This window comes from Triturus cristatus, chromosome 5_2 (assembly GCF_964204655.1).
Source record: "Triturus cristatus chromosome 5_2, aTriCri1.1, whole genome shotgun sequence".
NCBI classification, from domain to species: Eukaryota; Metazoa; Chordata; class Amphibia; order Caudata; family Salamandridae; genus Triturus; species Triturus cristatus.
The window spans coordinates 551,543,868-551,567,376 of record NC_140588.1 but is presented as its reverse complement, the minus strand read 5'-3'; positions in this window follow the sequence as shown (position 1 = coordinate 551,567,376).

The window sequence follows — 23,509 nt, the reverse complement described above, 5'->3', positions numbered from 1 at the left end:
CCGAACACCACTACACTGCCCTAAACCCTGAAACACCAGCCCCAGCATGACCCCCTACACTGCTCGAACACCACTGCCCTAAACCCTGAAACACCAACCCCTGCAACACCCCCTAAACTGCCCGAACACCACTGCCCTAAACCCTGAAACACCACCCCCAGCACAACCCCCTACTCTGCCCGAACACCACTGCACTGCCCTAAACCCTGAAACACCACCCCCTACATGACCCCCTACACTTCTCAAACACCACTGCACTGCCCTAAACCCTGAAAGACCAGACAGCACGAGCCCCAACACTGCCCGAACACCACTGCACTGCCGTAAACCCTGAAACACCAGCCCCAGCACAACCCCCTACACTGCCCGAACACCACTGCATTGCCCTAAACCCTGAAACACCTGCCCCAAAATAACCCCCTATACTGCCCAAATACCACTGCATTGCCCTAAACCCTGAAACATCACCTCCAGCAAGACCCCCTACACTGCCCAAAAACCACTGCCCTAAACCCTGAAACACCACCACCCAGCACGACCCCCTACAGCTCAAACACCACTATACTGCTAGAAACCTGAAACACCACCCCCTGCATGACCCCCTACTCTGCCCGAACACCACTGCTCTGCGCTAAACCCTGAAACACCAGCCCCAGCATGACCCCCTACACTGTTCGAACACCACTGCCCTAAACCCTGAAACACCAACCCCTGCAACACCCCCTAAACTGCCCGAACACCACTGCGCTAAACCCTGAAACATCAGCCCCAGCACAACACCCTACACTTCCCCAACACCACTGCCCTAAACCCTGAAACACCACCCCCAACAAGACCCCCTACTCTGCCCGAACACCACTGCCCTAAACCCTGAAACAACACCCCAGCACGACCCCCTACTCTGCCCGAACACCACTGCACTGCCCTAAACCCTGAAACACCACCCCCTACATGACCCCCCACACTTCCTGAACACCATTGCACTGCCCTAAATCCTGAAACACCAGACAGCACAACCCTCAACACTGCCCGAACACCACTGCACTGCCGTAAACCCTGGAACACCAGCCCAAGCACAACTCCCTACACTGCCCGAACACCACTTCAGTGCCCTGAAATACCAACCCCAGCATGACCCCCTGTAATACCCAACACCACTGTATTGCCCTAAACCCTGAAACACCGCCCCAGCACGAACCTCTACACTGCTCGAACACTACTGTACTGCCCAAACTCTGAAACACCACCCCCTGCATGACCCCCTACACTGCCCAAACACCACTGCACTGCCCTATACCCTGAAACACTACCCCCAGCACAACCCCCGACACTGCCCGAACACCAATGCTCTCCCCTAAACCCTGAAACACCACCCCCAGCACGATCCCTTACACTGCCCGAAAACCTCTGCACTGCCCTAAACCCTGAAACACCAGCCCCAGCACGACCCCCTACATGGCCCGAACACCACTGGACTGCCCTAAACCCTGAAACACCAGCCCCAGAATGACCCCCTATACTGCCAAACCACCACTGCACTGCCCTAAACCATGAAACAATGCCCCAGCATGACCCTCTACACTGCCCAAACACTACTGCACTGCCCTAACCCCTGAAACGTCCCCTCCAGCAAGACCCCCTTCACTGCCCGCACACCACTGCCCTAAACCCTGAAACACCACCCCCAGCACGACCCCCTAAACTGCCCGAACACCACTGTACTGCCCAAACCCTGAAACACCACCCTCTGCATGACCAACTACACTGCCCGACCACCACTACACTGCCCTAAACCCTGAAACACCAGCCCCAGCATGACCCCCTACACTGCCCGAACACCACTGTTCTGCCCTAAACCCTGAAACACCACCCCCAGCATGACCCCTACAATGCCTGAACACCACTGCACTGCCCTAAACCCTGAAACACCACCCCCTACATGACCCCCTACACTTCCCGAACACCACTGCACTGCCCTAAACCCTGACACATCACCCCCAGCACGACCCCTTACACTGCCCGAACACCACTGCCTGCCCTAAACCCTGATACACCAGCCCCAGCACGACCCCCTATACTGCCCAAACACCACTACACTACCCCAAACCCTGAAACAATGTCCCAGCATGACCCTCTACACTGCTCAAAAACTACTGCAATGCCCTAACCACTGAAACATCAACTCCAGCAAGACTCCCAACACTGACTGAACACCACTGCCATAAACCCTGAAACACCACACCCTGCACGACCCCCTACACTGCCCGACCACCACTGCACTGCCCTAAACCCTGAAACACCAGTCCCAGCATGACCCCTACATGGCCCGAACACCACTGCACTGCCCTAAACCCTGAAACACCTGCCCCAGCATGACCCCCTATAGTGCCCAAATACCACTGCACTGCCCTAAACCCTGAAACAATGCCCCAGCATGACCCTCTACACTGCCCAAACACTACTGCACTGCCCTAACCCCTGAAACGTCACCTCCAGCAAGACCCCCTACACTGCCTGAACACCACTGGCCTAAACCCTCAAACACCACCCCAGCTCGACCCCCTACACTGCCCGAACACCACTGTACTGCCCAAACCCTGAAACACCACCCCCAGCACGACCCCCTACACTGCCCGACTACCACTGCACTGCCCTAAACCCTGAAACACCACCCCCTACATGACCCCCTACACTTCCCGAACACCACTGCACTGCCCTAAACCCTGACACACCACCCCCAGCACAACCCCTTAAACTGCTCGAACACCACTGCCTGCCCTAAACCCTGATACACCAGCCCCAGCACGACCCCCTATACTGCCCAAACACCACTACACTACCCTAAACCCTGAAACAATGCCCCAGCATGACCCTCTACACTGCCCAAAAACTACTGCAATGCCCTAACCACTGAAACGTCACCTCCAGCAAGACCCCCAACACTGACTGAACACCACTGCCATAAACCCTGAAACACCACCCCCTGCACGACCCCCTACACTGCCCGACCACCACTGCACTGCCCTAAACCCTGAAACACCAGCCCCAGCATGACCCCCTACACTGCCCGAACACCAATGCCCTTCCCTAAACTCTGAAACACCATCCCCAGCACGACCCCCTACACTGCCCGAACACCACTACACTGCCCTAAACCCTGAAACACCACCCTCAGCACGACACCTTACACTGCCCGAACACCACTGCACTGCCCTAAACCCTGAAACACCACCCCAGCATGACCCCCTACTCTGCCCAAACACCACTGTACTATCCTAAACCCTGAAACACCACCCACTGCATGACCCCCTACACTGCCCGAACACCAATGCACTGCCCTAAACCCTGACACACCACCCCCAGCACGACCCCTTACACTGCCCGATTACCACTGCACTAACCTAAAACCTGAAACAATGCCCCAGCATGACCCTCTACACTGCCCAAAAACTACTGCAATGCCCTAACCACTGAAACGTCACCTCCAGCAAGACCCCCAACACTGACTGAACATCACTGCCATAATCCCTGAAACACCACCCCCAGCATGACCCCTACACTGCCTGAACACCACTGTACTGCCCAAACCCTGAAACACCAGCCCCAGCATGACCCCCTACACTGCCCGAACACCATTGCACTTCCCTAAACTCTGAAACACCACCCCCAGCACGACCCACGACACTGCCCGAACACCACTGCTCTGCCCTAATCCCTGAAACACCACCCCCAGCACGACCCCTTACACTGCCCGAACACCACTGCACTGCCCCAAACCCTGAAACACTAGCCCCAGCACGACCCCCTACATGGCCCGAATACCACTGCACTGCCCCAAACCCTGAAGCACCAGCACCAGCATGAGCCCCTATACTGCCCAAACACAACTACACTGCCCTAAACCCTGAAACAATGCCCCAGCATGAACTTCTACACTGCCCAAACACTACTGCACTGCCCTAACCCCTAAAATGTCACCTCCAGCAAGACCCCCTACACTGCCCGAACACCACTGCCCTAAACTCTGAAATACCACCTCCAGCACGACCCCCTACACTGCCCAACCACCACTACACCTCCCTAAACCCTGAAACACCAGCCCCAGCATGACCCCCTAAACTGCCCGAACACCACTGCACTTCCCTAAACTCTGAAACACCAGCCCCAGCACGACCCCCTACACTGCCCGAACACCACTACTCTGCCCTAAACCCTAAAACACCACCCTCAGCACAACATCTTACACTGCCCGAACACCAATGCACTGCCCTAAACCCTGAAACACCAGCCACAGCACAACCCCTACACTGCCCGAACACCACTGCGCTGCCCTAAACCCTGAAACACCAGCCCCAGCATGACCCCCTATACTGCCCAAACACCACTGTATTGCCCTAATCCCTGAAAAATTACCTTCAGCAAGACCCCCTACACTGCCCGAACACCACTGCCCTAAACCCTGAAACACCACCACCCAGCACCACACCCTACAATGCCCGAACACCACTGTACTGCCAAAACCCTGAAACACCACCCCCTGCATGACCCCCTACACTGCCCAAATACCACTGCACTGCCCTAAACCCTGAAACACCACCCCCAGCACGACCCCCAAGACTGCCCGAATACCACTGCAATGCCCTAAACCCTGAAACACCACCCCCAGCACGACCCCTTACACTGCCCGAACACCACTGCACTGCCCTAAACCCTGAAACACCAGCCAGCACAACCCCTACACTGCCTGAACACCACTGCATTGCCCTAAAACACTGAAACACCAGCCCAATCACTATCCCCTATACTGCCCAAACACCACTGCATTGCCCTAAACCCTGAAACACTGCCCCAGCATAACCCTCTACACTGCCCAAACACTACTGCACTGCCTTAACCACTGAAACATCACCTCCAGCAAGACACCCTACACTGCCAGAACACCAATGCCGTAAACCCTGAAACACCACCCCAGCACAACACCCTACACTGCCCAAACACCACTGTACTGCCCTTAACCCTGAAACACAAGCCCCAGCACGAAACCCGACACGACCCGAACACCAATGCACTGCCCTAAACAATGAAACACCAGCCCCAGCATGACCCCCTATACTGCCCAAACACCACCGCACTACCCTACACCCTGAAACAGTGCCCCAGCATGACCCTCTACACTGCCTGAACACCACTGCTCTGCCCTAAAAAGCTGAAACACCAGCCAGCACGACACCCTACACTGTCCGAATACCACTGCACTGCCCTAAACCCAGAAACACCAGCCCCAGCACGACCCCCTACACTTCCCAAACACCACGGCGCTGCCCTAAACCCTGAAACACCAGCCCCAGCAAGACCACCTACACTGCCCGAACACCACTGCGCTGCCCTAAACCCGGAAACACCATCCCCAGCACGACCCCCTACACTGCCCGAACACATCTGCCCTGCCCTAAACCCTGAAACACCAGCCCCAGCACGACTTCCTACACATCCCGAACACCACTGCCCTAAACCCTGAAACACCACCCCCAGCAAGACCCCCTACACTGCCTGAACACCATTGCCCTAAACCCTGACACACCACCCCCAGCACGACCCCCTACACTGCCTGAACACCACTGCACTGCCCTAAACACTGAAACACCACCCCAAGCACGACCCCTACTCTGCCAAAAACACCACTGCTCTGCCCAAAACCCTGAAAGACCAACCCCAGCATGACCCCCTACACTGCAAGAACACCACGGCGCTGCCCTAAACCCTGAAACACCAGCCCCAGCACGACCCTCTACACTGTCCGAACACCACTGCACTGCCCTAAACCCTGAAACACCAGCCACAGCACAACCCCTACACTGCCCGAACACCACTGCGCTGCCCTAAACCCTGAAACACCAGCCCCAGCATGACCCCCTATACTGTCCAAACACCACTGTATTGCCCTAATCCCTGAAAAATTACCTTCAGCAAGACCCCCTACACTGCCCGAACACCACTGCCCTAAACCCTGAAACACCAGCACCACCCCCTACACTGCCCGAACACCACTGTACTGCCAAAACCCTGAAACACCACCCCCTGCATGACCCCCTACACTGCCCAAATACCACTGCACTGCCCTAAACCCTGAAACACCACCCCCAGCACGACCCCCCGAGACTGCCCGAATACCACTGCAATGCCCTAAACCCTGAAACACCACCCCCAGCACGACCCCTTACACTGCCCGAACACCACTGCACTGCCCTAAACCCTGAAACACCAGCCAGCACAACCCCCTACACTGCCGGAACACCACTGCACTGCCCTAAAACCTGAAACACCAGCCCAATCACTATCCCCTATACTGCCCAAACACCACTGCATTGCCCTAAACCCTGAAACACTGCCCCAGCATAACCCTCTACACTGCCCAAACACTACTGCACTGCCTTAACCACTGAAACATCACCTCCAGCAAGACACCCTACACTGCCAGAACACCAATGCCGTAAACCCTGAAACACCACCCATAGCACAACCCCCTACACTGCCCGAACACCACTGTACTGCCCTTAACCCTGAAACACAAGCCCCAGCACGAAACCCGACACGACCCGAACACCAATGCACTGCCCTAAACAATGAAACACCAGCCCCAGCATGACCCCCTATACTGCCCAAACACCACCGCACTACCCTACACCCTGAAACAGTGCCCCAGCATGACCCTCTACACTGCCCAAACACTACTGCACTGCCCTAACCCCTGAAACATCACCTCCAGCAAGACCCCCTACACTGTCTGAACACCACTCCCCTTAACCCTGAAACACCACCCCAAGCACGACCCCCTACACTGCCCGAACACCACTGTACTGCCCAAACCCTGGAACAAACCCCCCCGCATGACCCCCTGCACTGCCCGAACACCACTGCAATGCCCTAAACCCTGAAACACCACCCCCAGCACGACCCCCGACACTGCCCGAACACCACTGCAATGCCCTAAACCCGGAAACACCACATCCAGCATCACCCCTTACACTGCCAGAACACAACTGCACTGCCCTAAACCCTGAAACACCTGCCAGCACGACACCTACACTGCCCGAACACCACTGCCCAAACCCTGAAACACCACCCCAGCACGACCCCCTACTCTGCCCAAACACCACTGCACTGCCCTACACCCTGAAACACCAGCCCAAGCATGACCCCCTACATTGCCCGAACACCACTGCACTGCCCTAAACCCTGAAACACCAGACAGCACGACCCCCAACACTGCCAGAAACCACTGCCCTATCCATAAACCTTGAAACACCACCCCAGCAAGAAACCATACACTGCCCGAACACCACTGCACTGCCCTAAACGCTGAAACACCACCCCCAGCAAGACGCCTACACCGCCTGAACACCACTGCCCTAAACCCTGAAACGCCACCTCAAGCAAGGCCCCGCTATACTGCCCGAACACCACTGCGCTGCCCAAAACCCTGACACACCACCCTCAGCACGACCCCCTATACTGCCTGAAAACATTTGCTCTGCGCTAAACCCTGAAACACCACCCCAGCATGACCCCCTACACTGCCCGAACACCACTGCACTGCCCTAAACCAAGAAATACCACCCCCCTGCACTACCCCGACACTGCCCGAACAGCACTGCTCTGCCCAAAACCCTGAAACACCAGCCCCAGCACAACCCCCTACACTGCCCGAACACCACTGCACTGCCTTAAACCCTAAAACACCAGCCAGCACGACCACTACACCGCCCGTACACCACTGCACTGCCCTAAACCCTGAAACACTAGCCCAAAGACGACAACATACACTGCCCAAACACCACTGCACTGCCCTAAACTCTGAAACACCAGCCCCTGCTTGACCCCCTACAATGCCCGAACGCCACTGCTCTCAACCCTGAAACACCACCCCCAGCACGACCCTCTACTCTGCCCAAACACCACTGTACTGACCTAAACCCTGAAACAACAGCCCCAGCATGACACCCAACACTGCCTGTTCACCACTGCACTGCCCTAAACTCTGAAATACCAGCCAGCACGACCCCCTACACTGCCCAAACACCACTGCACTGCCCTAAACCCTAAAACATCAGCCCTAGCATGACCCCCTGCACTGCCCGAACACCACTGCACTGCCCTAAACCCTGAAATACCACCATCCACAAGACCCCCTACACTGCCCGAACACCACTGCCCTAAACCCTGAAACACCACCCCTAGGAAGACCCCCTATACTGCCCGAACACCACTGCACTGCTCTAACCCCTGAAACATTACGTCCAGCAAGACCCCCTACACTGCCCGAACACCACTGCCCTAAACCATGAAACAACACCCACACCAAGACCCCTTACACTGCCTGAACACCACTGCAATGCCCAAAACCCAAAAACACCAGCCCAAGCACGACCGCTACACTGCCAGAACACCACTGCACTGCCCTAAACCCTGAAACACCAGCCCCAGCACGACACCCTACATTGCCCGAACACCACTGCACTGCCCTAAACCCTGAAACACCAGCCAGCACGACCCCATTACACTGCCCGAACACCACTGCACTGCCCTAAACCTTGAAACAGTGCCCCAGCATGACCCTCTACACTGCCCAAACACTACTGCACTGCCCTAACCCCTGAAACATCACCTCCAGCAAGACCCCCTACACTGCCCGAACACCACTCCCCTTAACCCTGAAACACCACCCCAAGCACGACCCCCTACACTGCCCGAACACCACTGTACTGCCCAAACCCTGGAACAAACCCCCCCGCATGACCCCCTGCACTGACCGAACACCACTGCAATCCCCTAAACCCTGAAACACCACCCCCAGCACGACCCCCGACACTGCCCGAACACCACTGCAATGCCCTAAACCCAGAAACACCACATCCAGCACGACCCCTTACACTGCCAGAACACAACTGCACTGCCCTAAACCCTGAAACACCTGCCAGCACGACACCTACACTGCCCGAACACCACTGCCCAAACCCTGAAACACCACCCCAGCACGACCCCCTACTCTGCCCAAACACCACTGCACTGCCCTACACCCTGAAACACCAGCCCAAGCATGACCCCCTACACTGCCCGAACACCACTGCACTGCCCTAAACCCTGAAACACCAGACAGCACGACCCCCAACACTGCCAGAAACCACTGCCCTATCCATAAACATTGAAACACCACCCCAGCAAGAAACCATACACTGCCCGAACACCACTGCACTGCCCTAAACGCTGAAACACCACCCCCAGCAAGACGCCTACATCGCCTGAACACCACTGCCCTAAACCCTGAAACGCCACCTCCAGCAAGGCCCCGCTATACTGCCCGAACACCACTGCGCTGCCCAAAACCCTGACACACCACCCTCAGCACGACCCCCTATACTGCCTGAAAACATTTGCTCTGCGCTAAACCCTGAAACACCACCCCAGCATGACCCCCTACACTGCCCGAACACCACTGCACTGCCCTAAACCAAGAAATACCACCCCCCTGCATGACCCCGACACTGCCCGAACAGCACTGCTCTGCCCAAAACCCTGAAACACCAGCCCCAGCACAACCCCCTACACTGCCCGAACACCACTGCACTGCCTTAAACCCTAAAACACCAGCCAGCACGACCACTACACCGCCCGTACACCACTGCACTGCCCTAAACCCTGAAACACTAGCCCAAAGACGACAACATACACTGCCCAAACACCACTGCACTGCCCTAAACTCTGAAACACCAGCCCCTGCTTGACCCCCTACAATGCCCGAACGCCACTGCTCTAAACCCTGAAACACCACCCCCAGCACGACCCTCTACTCTGCCCAAACACCACTGTACTGACCTAAACCCTGAAACACCACCCCCAGCACGACCCCCTACTCTGCCCGAACACCACTGCACTGCCCTAAACCCTGAAACACCACCCCCTACATGACCCCCTACACTTCTCAAACACCACTGCACTGCCCTAAACCCTGAAAGACCAGACAGCACGAGCCCCAACACTGCCCGAACACCACTGCACTGCCGTAAACCCTGAAACACCAGCCCCAGCACAACCCCCTACACTGCCCGAACACCACTGCATTGCCCTAAACCCTGAAACACCTGCCCCAAAATAACCCCCTATACTGCCCAAATACCACTGCATTGCCCTAAACCCTGAAACATCACCTCCAGCAAGACCCCCTACACTGCCCAAAAACCACTGCCCTAAACCCTGAAACACCACCACCCAGCACGACCCCCTACAGCTCAAACACCACTATACTGCTAGAAACCTGAAACACCACCCCCTGCATGACCCCCTACTCTGCCCGAACACCACTGCTCTGCGCTAAACCCTGAAACACCAGCCCCAGCATGACCCCCTACACTGTTCGAACACCACTGCCCTAAACCCTGAAACACCAACCCCTGCAACACCCCCTAAACTGCCCGAACACCACTGCGCTAAACCCTGAAACATCAGCCCCAGCACAACACCCTACACTTCCCCAACACCACTGCCCTAAACCCTGAAACACCACCCCCAACAAGACCCCCTACTCTGCCCGAACACCACTGCCCTAAACCCTGAAACAACACCCCAGCACGACCCCCTACTCTGCCCGAACACCACTGCACTGCCCTAAACCCTGAAACACCACCCCCTACATGACCCCCCACACTTCCTGAACACCATTGCACTGCCCTAAATCCTGAAACACCAGACAGCACAACCCTCAACACTGCCCGAACACCACTGCACTGCCGTAAACCCTGGAACACCAGCCCAAGCACAACTCCCTACACTGCCCGAACACCACTTCAGTGCCCTGAAATACCAACCCCAGCATGACCCCCTGTAATACCCAACACCACTGTATTGCCCTAAACCCTGAAACACCGCCCCAGCACGAACCTCTACACTGCTCGAACACTACTGTACTGCCCAAACTCTGAAACACCACCCCCTGCATGACCCCCTACACTGCCCAAACACCACTGCACTGCCCTATACCCTGAAACACTACCCCCAGCACAACCCCCGACACTGCCCGAACACCAATGCTCTCCCCTAAACCCTGAAACACCACCCCCAGCACGATCCCTTACACTGCCCGAAAACCTCTGCACTGCCCTAAACCCTGAAACACCAGCCCCAGCACGACCCCCTACATGGCCCGAACACCACTGGACTGCCCTAAACCCTGAAACACCAGCCCCAGAATGACCCCCTATACTGCCAAACCACCACTGCACTGCCCTAAACCATGAAACAATGCCCCAGCATGACCCTCTACACTGCCCAAACACTACTGCACTGCCCTAACCCCTGAAACGTCCCCTCCAGCAAGACCCCCTTCACTGCCCGCACACCACTGCCCTAAACCCTGAAACACCACCCCCAGCACGACCCCCTAAACTGCCCGAACACCACTGTACTGCCCAAACCCTGAAACACCACCCTCTGCATGACCAACTACACTGCCCGACCACCACTACACTGCCCTAAACCCTGAAACACCAGCCCCAGCACGACCCCCTACACTGCCCGAACACCACTGTTCTGCCCTAAACCCTGAAACACCACCCCCAGCATGACCCCTACAATGCCTGAACACCACTGCACTGCCCTAAACCCTGAAACACCACCCCCTACATGACCCCCTACACTTCCCGAACACCACTGCACTGCCCTAAACCCTGACACATCACCCCCAGCACGACCCCTTACACTGCCCGAACACCACTGCCTGCCCTAAACCCTGATACACCAGCCCCAGCACGACCCCCTATACTGCCCAAACACCACTACACTACCCCAAACCCTGAAACAATGTCCCAGCATGACCCTCTACACTGCTCAAAAACTACTGCAATGCCCTAACCACTGAAACATCAACTCCAGCAAGACTCCCAACACTGACTGAACACCACTGCCATAAACCCTGAAACACCACACCCTGCACGACCCCCTACACTGCCCGACCACCACTGCACTGCCCTAAACCCTGAAACACCAGTCCCAGCATGACCCCTACATGGCCCGAACACCACTGCACTGCCCTAAACCCTGAAACACCTGCCCCAGCATGACCCCCTATAGTGCCCAAATACCACTGCACTGCCCTAAACCCTGAAACAATGCCCCAGCATGACCCTCTACACTGCCCAAACACTACTGCACTGCCCTAACCCCTGAAACGTCACCTCCAGCAAGACCCCCTACACTGCCTGAACACCACTGGCCTAAACCCTCAAACACCACCCCAGCTCGACCCCCTACACTGCCCGAACACCACTGTACTGCCCAAACCCTGAAACACCACCCCCAGCACGACCCCCTACACTGCCCGACTACCACTGCACTGCCCTAAACCCTGAAACACCACCCCCTACATGACCCCCTACACTTCCCGAACACCACTGCACTGCCCTAAACCCTGACACACCACCCCCAGCACAACCCCTTAAACTGCTCGAACACCACTGCCTGCCCTAAACCCTGATACACCAGCCCCAGCACGACCCCCTATACTGCCCAAACACCACTACACTACCCTAAACCCTGAAACAATGCCCCAGCATGACCCTCTACACTGCCCAAAAACTACTGCAATGCCCTAACCACTGAAACGTCACCTCCAGCAAGACCCCCAACACTGACTGAACACCACTGCCATAAACCCTGAAACACCACCCCCTGCACGACCCCCTACACTGCCCGACCACCACTGCACTGCCCTAAACCCTGAAACACCAGCCCCAGCATGACCCCCTACACTGCCCGAACACCAATGCCCTTCCCTAAACTCTGAAACACCATCCCCAGCATGACCCCCTACACTGCCCGAACACCACTACACTGCCCTAAACCCTGAAACACCACCCTCAGCACGACACCTTACACTGCCCGAACACCACTGCACTGCCCTAAACCCTGAAACACCACCCCAGCATGACCCCCTACTCTGCCCAAACACCACTGTACTATCCTAAACCCTGAAACACCACCCACTGCATGACCCCCTACACTGCCCGAACACCAATGCACTGCCCTAAACCCTGACACACCACCCCCAGCACGACCCCTTACACTGCCCGATTACCACTGCACTAACCTAAAACCTGAAACAATGCCCCAGCATGACCCTCTACACTGCCCAAAAACTACTGCAATGCCCTAACCACTGAAACGTCACCTCCAGCAAGACCCCCAACACTGACTGAACATCACTGCCATAATCCCTGAAACACCACCCCCAGCATGACCCCTACACTGCCTGAACACCACTGTACTGCCCAAACCCTGAAACACCAGCCCCAGCATGACCCCCTACACTGCCCGAACACCACTGCACTTCCCTAAACTCTGAAACACCACCCCCAGCACGACCCACGACACTGCCCGAACACCACTGCTCTGCCCTAATCCCTGAAACACCACCCCCAGCACGACCCCTTACACTGCCCGAACACCACTGCACTGCCCTAAACCCTGAAACACTAGCCCCAGCACGACCCCCTACATGGCCCGAATACCACTGCACTGCCCCAAACCCTGAAGCACCAGCACCAGCATGAGCCCCTATACTGCCCAAACACAACTACACTGCCCTAAACCCTGAAACAATGCCCCAGCATGACCTTCTACACTGCCCAAACACTACTGCACTGCCCTAACCCCTGAAATGTCACCTCCAGCAAGACCCCCTACACTGCCCGAACACCACTGCCCTAAACTCTGAAATACCACCTCCAGCACGACCCCCTACACTGCCCAACCACCACTACACCTCCCTAAACCCTGAAACACCAGCCCCAGCATGACCCCCTAAACTGCCCGAACACCACTGCACTTCCCTAAACTCTGAAACACCAGCCCCAGCACGACCCCCTACACTGCCCGAACACCACTACTCTGCCCTAAACCCTAAAACACCACCCTCAGCACAACATCTTACACTGCCCGAACACCAATGCACTGCCCTAAACCCTGAAACACCAGCCACAGCACAACCCCTACACTGCCCGAACACCACTGCGCTGCCCTAAACCCTGAAACACCAGCCCCAGCATGACCCCCTATACTGCCCAAACACCACTGTATTGCCCTAATCCCTGAAAAATTACCTTCAGCAAGACCCCCTACACTGCCCGAACACCACTGCCCTAAACCCTGAAAAACCACCACCCAGCACCACACCCTACAATGCCCGAACACCACTGTACTGCCAAAACCCTGAAACACCACCCCCTGCATGACCCCCTACACTGCCCAAATACCACTGCACTGCCCTAAACCCTGAAACACCACCCCCAGCACGACCCCCAAGACTGCCCGAATACCACTGCAATGCCCTAAACCCTGAAACACCACCCCCAGCATGACCCCTTACACTGCCCGAACACCACTGCACTGCCCTAAACCCTGAAACACCAGCCAGCACAACCCCTACACTGCCTGAACACCACTGCATTGCCCTAAAACACTGAAACACCAGCCCAATCACTATCCCCTATACTGCCCAAACACCACTGCATTGCCCTAAACCCTGAAACACTGCCCCAGCATAACCCTCTACACTGCCCAAACACTAATGCACTGCCTTAACCACTGAAACATCACCTCCAGCAAGACACCCTACACTGCCAGAACACCAATGCCGTAAACCCTGAAACACCACCCCAGCACAACACCCTACACTGCCCAAACACCACTGTACTGCCCTTAACCCTGAAACACAAGCCCCAGCACGAAACCCGACACGACCCGAACACCAATGCACTGCCCTAAACAATGAAACACCAGCCCCAGCATGACCCCCTATACTGCCCAAACACCACCGCACTACCCTACACCCTGAAACAGTGCCCCAGCATGACCCTCTACACTGCCTGAACACCACTGCTCTGCCCTAAAAAGCTGAAACACCAGCCAGCACGACACCCTACACTGTCCGAATACCACTGCACTGCCCTAAACCCAGAAACACCAGCCCCAGCACGACCCCCTACACTTCCCAAACACCACGGCGCTGCCCTAAACCCTGAAACACCAGCCCCAGCAAGACCACCTACACTGCCCGAACACCACTGCGCTGCCCTAAACCCGGAAACACCATCCCCAGCACGACCCCCTACACTGCCCGAACACATCTGCCCTGCCCTAAACCCTGAAACACCAGCCCCAGCACGACTTCCTACACATCCCGAACACCACTGCCCTAAACCCTGAAACACCACCCCCAGCAAGACCCCCTACACTGCCTGAACACCATTGCCCTAAACCCTGACACACCACCCCCAGCACGACCCCCTACACTGCCTGAACACCACTGCACTGCCCTAAACACTGAAACACCACCCCAAGCACGACCCCTACTCTGCCAAAAACACCACTGCTCTGCCCAAAACCCTGAAAGACCAACCCCAGCATGACCCCCTACACTGCAAGAACACCACGGCGCTGCCCTAAACCCTGAAACACCAGCCCCAGCACGACCCTCTACACTGTCCGAACACCACTGCACTGCCCTAAACCCTGAAACACCAGCCACAGCACAACCCCTACACTGCCCGAACACCACTGCGCTGCCCTAAACCCTGAAACACCAGCCCCAGCATGACCCCCTATACTGTCCAAACACCACTGTATTGCCCTAATCCCTGAAAAATTACCTTCAGCAAGACCCCCTACACTGCCCGAACACCACTGCCCTAAACCCTGAAACACCAGCACCACCCCCTACACTGCCCGAACACCACTGTACTGCCAAAACCCTGAAACACCACCCCCTGCATGACCCCCTACACTGCCCAAATACCACTGCACTGCCCTAAACCCTGAAACACCACCCCCAGCACGACCCCCCGAGACTGCCCGAATACCACTGCAATGCCCTAAACCCTGAAACACCACCCCCAGCACGACCCCTTACACTGCCCGAACACCACTGCACTGCCCTAAACCCTGAAACACCAGCCAGCACAACCCCCTACACTGCCGGAACACCACTGCACTGCCCTAAAACCTGAAACACCAGCCCAATCACTATCCCCTATACTGCCCAAACACCACTGCATTGCCCTAAACCCTGAAACACTGCCCCAGCATAACCCTCTACACTGCCCAAACACTACTGCACTGCCTTAACCACTGAAACATCACCTCCAGCAAGACACCCTACACTGCCAGAACACCAATGCCGTAAACCCTGAAACACCACCCATAGCACAACCCCCTACACTGCCCGAACACCACTGTACTGCCCTTAACCCTGAAACACAAGCCCCAGCACGAAACCCGACACGACCCGAACACCAATGCACTGCCCTAAACAATGAAACACCAGCCCCAGCATGACCCCCTATACTGCCCAAACACCACCGCACTACCCTACACCCTGAAACAGTGCCCCAGCATGACCCTCTACACTGCCCAAACACTACTGCACTGCCCTAACCCCTGAAACATCACCTCCAGCAAGACCCCCTACACTGTCTGAACACCACTCCCCTTAACCCTGAAACACCACCCCAAGCACGACCCCCTACACTGCCCAAACACCACTGTACTGCCCAAACCCTGGAACAAACCCCCCCGCATGACCCCCTGCACTGCCCGAACACCACTGCAATGCCCTAAACCCTGAAACACCACCCCCAGCATGACCCCCGACACTGCCCGAACACCACTGCAATGCCCTAAACCCGGAAACACCACATCCAGCATGACCCCTTACACTGCCAGAACACAACTGCACTGCCCTAAACCCTGAAACACCTGCCAGCACGACACCTACACTGCCCGAACACCACTGCCCAAACCCTGAAACACCACCCCAGCACGACCCCCTACTCTGCCCAAACACCACTGCACTGCCCTACACCCTGAAACACCAGCCCAAGCATGACCCCCTACATTGCCCGAACACCACTGCACTGCCCTAAACCCTGAAACACCAGACAGCACGACCCCCAACACTGCCAGAAACCACTGCCCTATCCATAAACCTTGAAACACCACCCCAGCAAGAAACCATACACTGCCCGAACACCACTGCACTGCCCTAAACGCTGAAACACCACCCCCAGCAAGACGCCTACACCGCCTGAACACCACTGCCCTAAACCCTGAAACGCCACCTCAAGCAAGGCCCCGCTATACTGCCCGAACACCACTGCGCTGCCCAAAACCCTGACACACCACCCTCAGCACGACCCCCTATACTGCCTGAAAACATTTGCTCTGCGCTAAACCCTGAAACACCACCCCAGCATGACCCCCTACACTGCCCGAACACCACTGCACTGCCCTAAACCAAGAAATACCACCCCCCTGCACGGCCCCGACACTGCCCGAACAGCACTGCTCTGCCCAAAACCCTGAAACACCAGCCCCAGCACAACCCCCTACACTGCCCGAACACCACTGCACTGCCTTAAACCCTAAAACACCAGCCAGCACGACCACTACACCGCCCGTACACCACTGCACTGCCCTAAACCCTGAAACACTAGCCCAAAGACGACAACATACACTGCCCAAACACCACTGCACTGCCCTAAACTCTGAAACACCAGCCCCTGCTTGACCCCCTACAATGCCCGAACGCCACTGCTCTCAACCCTGAAACACCACCCCCAGCACGACCCTCTACTCTGCCCAAACACCACTGTACTGACCTAAACCCTGAAACAACAGCCCCAGCATGACACCCAACACTGCCTGTTCACCACTGCACTGCCCTAAACTCTGAAATACCAGCCAGCACGACCCCTACACTGCCCAAACACCACTGCACTGCCCTAAACCCTAAAACATCAGCCCTAGCATGACCCCCTGCACTGCCCGAACACCACTGCACTGCCCTAAACCCTGAAATACCACCATCCACAAGACCCCCTACACTGCCCGAACACCACTGCCCTAAACCCTGAAACACCACCCCTAGGAAGACCCCCTATACTGCCCGAACACCACTGCACTGCTCTAACCCCTGAAACATTACGTCCAGCAAGACCCCCTACACTGCCCGAACACCACTGCCCTAAACCATGAAACAACACCCACACCAAGACCCCTTACACTGCCTGAACACCACTGCAATGCCCAAAACCCAAAAACACCAGCCCAAGCACGACCGCTACACTGCCAGAACACCACTGCACTGCCCTAAACCCTGAAACACCAGCCCCAGCACGACACCCTACATTGCCCGAACACCACTGCACTGCCCTAAACCCTGAAACACCAGCCAGCACGACCCCATTACACTGCCCGAACACCACTGCACTGCCCTAAACCTTGAAACAGTGCCCCAGCATGACCCTCTACACTGCCCAAACACTACTGCACTGCCCTAACCCCTGAAACATCACCTCCAGCAAGACCCCCTACACTGCCCGAACACCACTCCCCTTAACCCTGAAACACCACCCCAAGCACGACCCCCTACACTGCCCGAACACCACTGTACTGCCCAAACCCTGGAACAAACCCCCCCGCATGACCCCCTGCACTGACCGAACACCACTGCAATGCCCTAAACCCTGAAACACCACCCCCAGCACGACCCCCGACACTGCCCGAACACCACTGCAATGCCCTAAACCCAGAAACACCACATCCAGCACGACCCCTTACACTGCCAGAACACAACTGCACTGCCCTAAACCCTGAAACACCTGCCAGCACGACACCTACACTGCCCGAACACCACTGCCCAAACCCTGAAACACCACCCCAGCACGACCCCCTACTCTGCCCAAACACCACTGCACTGCCCTACACCCTGAAACACCAGCCCAAGCATGACCCCCTACACTGCCCGAACACCACTGCACTGCCCTAAACCCTGAAACACCAGACAGCACGACCCCCAACACTGCCAGAAACCACTGCCCTATCCATAAACATTGAAACACCACCCCAGCAAGAAACCATACACTGCCCGAACACCACTGCACTGCCCTAAACGCTGAAACACCACCCCCAGCAAGACGCCTACATCGCCTGAACACCACTGCCCTAAACCCTGAAACGCCACCTCCAGCAAGGCCCCGCTATACTGCCCGAACACCACTGCGCTGCCCAAAACCCTGACACACCACCCTCAGCACGACCCCCTATACTGTCTGAAAACATTTGCTCTGCGCTAAACCCTGAAACACCACCCCAGCATGACCCCCTACACTGCCCGAACACCACTGCACTGCCCTAAACCAAGAAATACCACCCCCCTGCATGACCCCGACACTGCCCGAACAGCACTGCTCTGCCCAAAACCCTGAAACACCAGCCCCAGCACAACCCCCTACACTGCCCGAACACCACTGCACTGCCTTAAACCCTAAAACACCAGCCAGCACGACCACTACACCGCCCGTACACCACTGCACTGCCCTAAACCCTGAAACACTAGCCCAAAGACGACAACATACACTGCCCAAACACCACTGCACTGCCCTAAACTCTGAAACACCAGCCCCTGCTTGACCCCCTACAATGCCCGAACGCCACTGCTCTAAACCCTGAAACACCACCCCCAGCACGACCCTCTACTCTGCCCAAACACCACTGTACTGACCTAAACCCTGAAACAACAGCCCCAGCATGACACCCAACACTGCCTGTTCACCACTGCACTGCCCTAAACTCTGAAATACCAGCCAGCACGACCCCCTACACTGCCCAAACACCACTGCACTGCCCTAAACCCTAAAACATCAGCCCTAGCATGACCCCCTGCACTGCCCGAACACCACTGCACTGCCCTAAACCCTGAAATACCACCATCCACAAGACCCCCTACACTGCCCGAACACCACTGCCCTAAACCCTGAAACACCACCCCTAGGAAGACCCCCTATACTGCCCGAACACCACTGCACTGCTCTAACCCCTGAAACATCACGTCCAGCAAGACCCCCTACACTGCCCGAACACCACTGCCCTTAACCATGAAACAACACCCACACCAAGACCCCTTACACTGCCTGAACACCACTGCAATGCCCAAAACCCAAAAACACCAGCCCAAGCACGACCGCTACACTGCCAGAACACCACTGCACTGCCCTAAACCCTGAAACACCAGCCCCAGCATGACACCCTACATTGCCCGAACACCACTGCACTGCCCTAAACCCTGAAACACCAGCCAGCACGACCCCATTACAATGCCCGAACACCACTGCACTGCCCTAAACCTTGAAACAGTGCCCCAGCATGACCCTCTACACTGCCCAAACACTACTGCACTGCCCTAACCCCTGAAACATCACCTCCAGCAAGACCCCCTACACTGCCCGAACACCACTCCCCTTAACCCTGAAACACCACCCCAAGCACGACCCCCTACACTGCCCGAACACCACTGTACTGCCCAAACCCTGGAACAAACCCCCCGCATGACCCCCTGCACTGCCCGAACACCACTGCAATGCCCTAAACCCTGAAACACCACCACCAGCACGACCCCCGACACTGCCCGAACACCACTGCAATGCCCTAAACCCGGAAACACCACATCCAGCACGACCCCTTACACTGCCAGAACACAACTGCACTGCCCTAAACCCTGAAACACCTGCCAGCACGACACCTACACTGCCCGAACACCACTGCCCAAACCCTGAAACACCACCCCAGCACGACCCCCTACTCTGCCCAAACACCACTGCACTGCCCTACACCCTGAAACACCAGCCCAAGCATGACCCCCTACACTGCCCGAACACCACTGCACTGCCCTAAACCCTGAAACACCAGACAGCACGACCCCCAACACTGCCAGAAACCACTGCCCTATCCATAAACATTGAAACACCACCCCAGCAAGAAACCATACACTGCCCGAACACCACTGCACTGCCCTAAACGCTGAAACACCACCCCCAGCAAGATGCCTGCACCGCCTGAACACCACTGCCCTAAACCCTGAAACGCCACCTCCAGCAAGGCCCCGCTATACTGCCCGAACACCACTGCGCTGCCCAAAACCCTGACACACCACCCTCAGCACGACCCCCTATACTGCCTGAAAACATTTGCTCTGCGCTAAACCCTGAAACACCACCCCAGCATGACCCCTTACACTGCCCGAACACCACTGCACTGCCCTAAACCAAGAAATACCACCCCCCTGCACGACCCCGACACTGCCCGAACAGCACTGCTCTGCCCAAAACCCTGAAACACCAGCCCCGGCACAACCCCCTACACTGCCCGAACACCACTGCACTGCCTTAAACCCTAAAACACCAGCCAGCACGACCACTACACCGCCAGTACACCACTGCACTGCCCTAAACCCTGAAACACCAGCCCAAAGACGACAACATACACTGCCCAAACACCACTGCACTGCCCTAAACTCTGAAACACCAGCCCCTGCTTGACCCCCTACACTGCCCGAACGCCACTGCTCTAAACCCTGAAACACCACTCCCAGCACGACCCTCTACTCTGCCCAAACACCACTGTACTGACCTAAACCCTGAAACAACAGCCCCAGCATGACACCCTACACTGCCTGTTCACCACTGCACTGCCCTAAACTCTGAAATACCAGCCAGCACGACCCCCTACACTGCCCAAACACCACTGCACTGCCCTAAACCCTAAAACATTAGCCCTAGCATGACCCCCTACACTGCCCGAGCACCACTGCACTGCCCTAAACTCTGAAATACCACCATCCACAAGACCCCCCACACTGCCCGAACACTACTGCCCTAAACCCTGAAACACCACACCTAGGAAGACCCCCTATACTGCCCGAACACCACTGCACTGCTCTAACCCCTGAAACATCACGTCCAGCAAGACCCCCTACACTGCCCGAACACCACTGCCCTAAACCATGAAACAACACCCACACCAAGACCCCTTACACTGCCTGAACACCACTGCAATGCCCAAAACCCAAAAACACCAGCCCAAGCACGACCGCTACACTGCCAGAACACCACTGCACTGCCCTAAACCCTGAAACACCAGCCCCAGCATGACACCCTACATTGCCCGAACACCACTGCACTGCCCTAAACCCTGAAACACCAGCCAGCACGACCCCATTACACTGCCCGAACACCACTGCACTGCCCTAAGCCTTGAAACACCAGCCCAGGTACAACCCCCTCCATTGCCCGAACACCACTGCACTGCCCTAAACCCTGAAACAATAGCTCTAGCACGACCCCCTACAAACCCCGATCACCACTGCTCTAAAACCCTGCGTTACAACAAACAAACGATGGACGGAATGCTGACAATGCAGACATTCTCCCCCAGTCAAAAGATCTGGGTTAAATCCATCGTTCTTTTGCCCACTACACCACCCCAGTTCAGACTTGGCCATATGCAAATCTGTCTTGACCCTGTGCCTCATGGGAACAGTCCAGCCCGAACTGCCAAGCCATGTCTTCCCTGGACCGGAATCAAGCATCCTAGGACCGGTTTCTGGCTATCAGCCGTCATCAGCCAGGATAGCTTGACTCCAATGGCGTAGTGAGCATGGGACCCACGTCTGGGCATACCCATCCCACTTAGGGCGAAAAGCGTTACAACAAACAAATGATGGACGGAATGCTGACAATGCAGACATTCTCCCCCAGTCAAAAGATCTGGGTTAAATCCATTGTTCTTTTGCCCACTACACCACCCCAGTTCAGACATGGCCATATGCAAATCAGTCTTGACCCTGTGCCTCATGGGAACAGTCCAGCCCGAACTGCCAAGCCATGTCTTCCCTGGACCGGAATCAAGCATCCTAGGACCGGTTTCTGGCTATCAGCCGTCATCAGCCAGGATAGCTTGACTCCAATGGCGTAGTGAGCATGGGACCCACGTCTGGGCATACCCATCCCACTTGGGGCGAAAACTGTTACAACAAACAAATGATGGACGGAATGCTGACAATGCAGACATTCTCCCCCAGTCAAAAGATCTGGGTTAAATCCATCGTTCTTTTGCCCACTACACCACCCCAGTTCAGACATGGCCATATGCAAATCAGTCTTGACCCTGTGCCTCATGGGAACAGTCCAGCCCGAACTGCCAAGCCATGTCTTCCCTGGACCGGAATCAAGCATCCTAGGACCGGTTTCTGGCTATCAGCCGTCATCAGCCAGGATAGCTTGACTCCAATGGCGTAGTGAGCATGGGACCCACGTCTGGGCATACCCATCCCACTTGGGGCGAAAAGCGTTACAACAAACAAATGATGGACGGAATGCTGACAATGCAGACATTCTCCCCCAGTCAAAAGATCTGGGTTAAATCCATCGTTCTTTTTCCCACTACACCACCCCAGTTCAGACATGGCCATATGCAAATCAGTCTTGACCCTGTGCCTCATGGGAACAGTCCAGCCCGAACTGCCAAGCCATGTCTTCCCTGGACCGGAATCAAGCATCCTAGGACCGGTTTCTGGCTATCAGCCGTCATCAGCCAGGATAGCTTGACTCCAATGGCGTAGTGAGCA